We start from the raw sequence: 6,000 nt of genomic DNA, 5'->3' as shown, positions 1-6,000 counted from the left end.
ATGGTATTATCAAATTTAAACGTGTCGACAATACCGTTCTCCAAACAAATGCTATATTTATATCTTAAAAATAAAATTTGTTCATTTTTTATTCAATAAAAATCTCAATAATTAAAAAAGGTGAAGTATTGTTTTTTATTTTATTTCTCTCTCAATTTAATTTTCTATATTTTTGTTCAGATATACTTATAAAATAGTATAGTGTTAGGGATAAATGATAGTTATGCTTATGCTAATTAGCTAAGCTAGTAAAGTAGTTATTCTGTTAGAAGTTAGTTGGTTTCTTATTAACTATTAGAATTGCTATATAAGACATGAAGTCTGTGTAAGTGACTTGATTTTTAGGCAATCTTTCAATTACAATAATGAAAGCCCTCTTCTAGAATCTTCTGTTTTCTTCCTTTCTCTCTCAACTTCTTTTCCTTCTTCATCCCTGAAAGGTTTCTGATACCTTCACATGGTATCAGAGCTTTCAGGTTCTGATCCATGGCTGCACCAAACAAACCACAAGCTTCTACAATCTCAAATGCGCAAGCAACAATAAACACGATTTCATTCAAGCTGGATGAAGACAACTTTGTGCCTTGGAGGCGTCAAGCTTTGACGTTCATCAAGTCCAATCGACTCAAAAAAGCACCTTGATTTGAAGAAATACCAAAGCGATACAAAACAGATGCAGATCGTGAAGATGAAATTGAGACTCAGGAGTTATTAGATTGGGAACAGAATGATCAGTTCTTAGTGTCGTGGCTGTTTGCCTCAATCGATCCAGGCTTCACAAGTCAGGTAGCAAATTGCGAGTTCGCGTGTGAGGTATGGCACAAATTGGAAGAGTACTTTGCAAAACGGCTGAAGTCGAAGGTGAAATAGCTCAAAACTCAACTCAAAACCATCAAATTGCAAGGATCCGTAGCAGATTACATATCCAAACTCAAGAAGGTAACAAATGCTCTCTCTGCCCTAGGTGCACCAATTTCAAATGAAGAATTTGTTGAGGCTGTGTCGCAAGGGTTAAATGAGGATTATAGTGCGTTTATCACTATGATTAATGCTAGAGCTAATGACATAACTGAAAGTGAGGTAGAATCGCTACTGGTGAGTCAAGAAGAACTAGTAGAACGATTTAAGAAAATTGTTTTAGGAACGATGCAAGTAAACCTAGCTCAGAGTTCAGATCTGAAGTCTTCTGTGCAGCAGCCAAATTATCCTATATATCAGCCAAATTTTCACCATCAGCAGTAGTTTCAAAATAGAGGTAGGAATTTTAGAGGAAGATTTAGAGGACGAGGCAGCTTCAGAGGTGGAAGAACGAGCTTCTTTGGAAACTCCAGACCACAGTGTCAGTTGTGCGGCAGATTTGGACATACAGTGTGGGAGTGCTACCACAGGTTCGACCAAGCCTTTCAAAATCCTCATGGAGCTGCAACCAATGCACCACCACCTCCCTCCTCTTCCTTCCACCAACCACAAGCTAATCCTCAAGCTCAAGCATTCTTGACTGCTGCACCTTCATCGACTCCTCTCACCGACAAAGCTTGGTACCTGTACACTGGAGCATCTCACCATCTGACCTTTGATGCGAACAACCTTATTGCGGGCTCGGAGTATGAAGGCACAGATCAGGTGCTAACAGGTAATGGCCAAGGTATGAGCATAAATAGTATTGACAAAACCATTTTATTTACTAAGTCCAGCCCTCAATATTTCAAACTTATGAATCTATTACATGTCCCTTCAATTACAAAGAACCTCATAAGTGTAGCCAAGTTCGCTTTGGACAATCATGTGTTCTTCGAATTCCATCCATTTAACTGCTTTGTCAAATGCCAGGGAACCAAGGAAACACTGTTAAAGGGGTCTCTTAAAGGAGGATTATATCACTTTGAGAATGTTGGAGTGCTTGCAAAAGTGGCACATTCAGCTGCAACACCTAGGCAGGGTAACAATAAGCAATGTACTCAGGGAACAGTTCACCCTCCCCTTTTACAAATAAATAGAGTATGTAATCTCAGTCCTCTGAGTTCGAAATCTGTAAATGTAGGATATACTACTGCTTCAATTACTGTCTGTAATGATAGTCCATTGAGTGAATTTGATTTGTGGCATAAGAGGTTAGGTCACCCCTCCCCTAGAATTGTTGAACGCGTGCTGCAACTTTGTAATGCTGGTAGCGTAAATAAAAACAAAAACAAATTTTCATCATTTGATTCCTTATGCAATGCTTGTTGTCAAGGAAAACTGCACAATCTCCCTTTCTTAGACTCTCAAACAATTTATAGCAACCCTCTAGACTTAGTGTTTTCAGACATATGGGGTCCTTCCCCAATCATTAGCAGTTCAGGATTTTGATATTACATCATTTTCATTGATGCAAAAACTCGGTACACTTGTCTTTACCTGCTCCACAACCGAAGACAGGGCCTTCAAGCGTTCACTCAGTATAAGTTGCTGATAGAGAATCGAATTGGGTGTAAAATTAAAACTCTCCAAACAGACAACGGAAAGGAATATACATCCCGTTCTTTTACACAGTTTCTGATTGAAAATGGAATTGCACACAGGCTCAGTTGTCCCTACACACATCAACAAAATGGAAAGGACGAGCGCAAATACAGACATGTGACCAAAACTGCCCTGACCCTTTTATCCCAGGCGTCCATGCCTCTAAAGTTTTGGGATGAAGCATGCCTAATTGCCACACACCTCATTAACCTACTGCCCTCTGCTACCACTCAGTTCACGTCCCCATATGAATTTCTCAACAATCGAGTCACAGACTATAAGTTCCTCAAAATATTTGGTTGCACCTGTTTCCCTCAACTCAGACATTATCAGCCACACAAATTTGATTTTAAATTGCACAAGTGTTTGTTTCTTGGGTATTCACCCCAGCATAAAGGATATAGGTGTCTTTGCCCTTCTGGAAAAATCTTTGTGTCAAGGCATGTGATTTTTGATGAGTCTGAGTTCCCTTATCAAACACTGTTCTTCAACAAACATTCAATGCTACCAGCCTCTGTGCCCCACACATCTCAGCCTTCATTAATTCCTATCACTATTACTACCTTACCTACGTCACCTTCCCCACCTTCCCTCAATCAGGGTCCAGCCTCCCCACCCGTTGTAACACCAAATTCTTCAGCTTCCTCTTCCTAATCAAGTGAACCTGCCTTAACCGCAATAGCCCCTGCCTATTCCTCTCTATCTGCCCCTATTGCCAATACTACTTATGCTGATTCTTGTCCATTATCTGCTGACATTTGTATCTCTAATTCTTCTTCTGAGTTTTCCTTGAGTAATTCAGGGTTTACCACTCAATCTTCTACTGCTGCTGCTCCCGACCCTGTGGTGCCAGCTGGCAACACTCATCCAATGGTCACCAGAAGTAGGGCCGGTATTTTTAAGCCAAGAGTGTTCACTTCTGTGCTAATCGGCTCACCACCAGACCTTACACAAGAAGAGCCAACTTCTGTGTCTCAAGCCATTGCCTCACCCCAGTGGAAGGCGGCAATGGATGAAGAGTATGCTGCTTTTATGAAGTGCAAGACCTGGACCTTGGTTAATACAGCAGCTGCAGAAGAGCCTATTGGCTGTCGCTGGGTCTTTCGCATTAAACGGCATCCGGATGGGAGCATTCAGAAGTATAAAGCGCGGCTGGTGGCGAAAGGGTTCCATCAAAGGGAAGGTCTTGACTATGGCGATGTTTTTAGTCCAGTTGCCAAACCCGCTACGGTGCGTGCATTCCTAGCAGTGGCGTTGTCAAGGTAGTGGAAGATATGTCAGTTTGATTTCAATAGTGCCTTTCTCAATGGCGATTTGCCCGAGAAATGTATATATGTTATAGCCTGAAGGCTACCGCCTTGGTTCCAACCTTGTGTGCAAGCTTGAGAAGGCGTTGTATGGCCTGAAACAAGCTCCGCGTGCCTGGTTTTTAAAACTGAAGATCACTTTGGAACAGTTTGGGTTCACCAACACCACTTCCAACCCTTATTTGTTTGTCAAACATAGCCCTCTCTCCACCATTTACTTCTTGGCATATGTCGATAATATTCTTGTCACTGGATCTGCTTCGGATGAAATAAATAGGCTGATAGTGAATCTGAATAAGGTGTTTACTCTCAAGGACTTGGGAGAAATGAGTTTCTTTCTTGGTATTGAAGCTGAGAGAATGGTCATGGGTTCCCTAGTGCTCAAGCAAACTAAGTATATCAGGGACTTGCTCAAGCGGGCAGATATGGTGAGTGCTAAAGCAATGCCCACTCCTATGATGAGTAGTCTCAAGCTGACTACATCTGGAGCTGTTTTTTTATGAGCCCTCACTGTACAGATCTATCGTAGGGGGACTACAATATGCCACCATCACGAGGCAGGACATTGCCTTTGCAGTGAACAAGGTCTCCCAGTTTCTCCACACTCCTCTCGAACAGCATTGGAAGGCTGTGAAGCGCATTCTGCGCTACCTGGCAGGCACATCAGATATGGGACTTGAGTTCAACAAGAGTGAAGACTTCCAAATTTTGGCATTCAGTGACTCTGACTGGGCAGCAGATCCAGTTGACCGCAAATCCACCACTGGGTACTGTGTGTTTCTGGGGTCAAATCTCATCTGCTGATCTAGTAGGAAGCAGGTTTCAGTGTCCAGGTCCAGTACCGAGGAAGAATTCAGAGCGTTGGCTGATGCCATGACCGATACAATATGGTTACAAAAGCTCCTTTTGAAATGCATCTTCCTCAAGATCCATCTCCCACCTTATTTTGTGATAATCAAAGTACTGTGCTGATGAGTCGCAATCCCATTCTTCACAGCAGGTCGAAACACTTTGAGATTGATCTTCACTTTATCCGAAACAGGGTTGTTCAGCAGCAAGCTCATGTTGTCACTACAACAAAATTCATTTTTAGTGGCAAATTTTGAGCGACAATAATACAATGGTCACTATTTCCTTTATTTAACTTATATTTTTGTGGCCATTATACATTTGCTATTATTAATATATGTTATAATGGAAATTATTATTATTGCCACTAAATTATTACTTCTTTTACTATTATTTTTATCTTTTATAAATTAATAACGGCAATTGTTATTATTGCCGGTAAAAGTATTCCAATTTTCTAAACTAAATTGATTGAAAAAGAAAAAGAAAAAGAACTGTTCCTGTGTTGGGGTTTGGTTCTTCAGAATAAACACTCACTTCCCTCCGTCTCCACCTTAACAGAACTCACTTCCCTCCACCATCAACCATCGCCGCCGTAGGCCTTGCCACCGCTGATAGCCGCCGTCCATCGTCCTACACTCATTCAAACCGCATCTCTATTCCTCCACCTCAGATCTGCGTTGATGTCTCGGATCCACCGTTGCCAAGGTCTGCCAGTTCTAGAGCCACCGTTGCTGCGTCATCCTCAGATCTACTCTTCCAATTGAAATTGCTTCCGACTTGTAGCTGTGGACTCGGGGATTCAGAACTTCAGAAACCAGGAGGTCGAAAGCGGTGGAGATCATCATCACAATTGTTCGTCGTTTTCATGATAGAGTGCTAGCCATCGTCATCCACTTCTTCTTGGTGATTGGCTTGATTATCATAGCTTCTCTGCATAATAAGCTTTATTGATCAATGTGATTCGTTTGACTTGATGTGAAATTCTGCATAAATTTGAAAATATCCATTAGTTAGGTTTAGCTAAACTTGATTTCATTACAATTTTGAACTCTGAATTTTGAAATTAGGAATTGTTACACCGAATTGGTATTATCATTTTCGTGTAACACTGGGTTATACTATTTAAGCATTATTTCCCGAATGTATTGGCAATATAGCAATTTAAAAAAGCTTATTTCTGTGTTACATATCACCGTGGTGTTTGTTTTGAATTTTGTTATCTAATTTTATTCTTTACACTATACATTATGTTTTTCTTTTCAGCACATTGATGAGTTAGATCTGAAAATAAAGAAGTATCTCAGAGGAGAAGATGCTTCTTTTGAGGTATATAGTATTA

The sequence above is a fragment of the Arachis ipaensis genome, chromosome B8 (genome assembly GCF_059453495.1).
Source record: "Arachis ipaensis isolate K30076 ecotype BB chromosome B8, ASM5945349v1, whole genome shotgun sequence".
NCBI classification, from domain to species: domain Eukaryota; kingdom Viridiplantae; phylum Streptophyta; class Magnoliopsida; order Fabales; family Fabaceae; genus Arachis; species Arachis ipaensis.
This window is presented reverse-complemented; position numbering follows the sequence as displayed.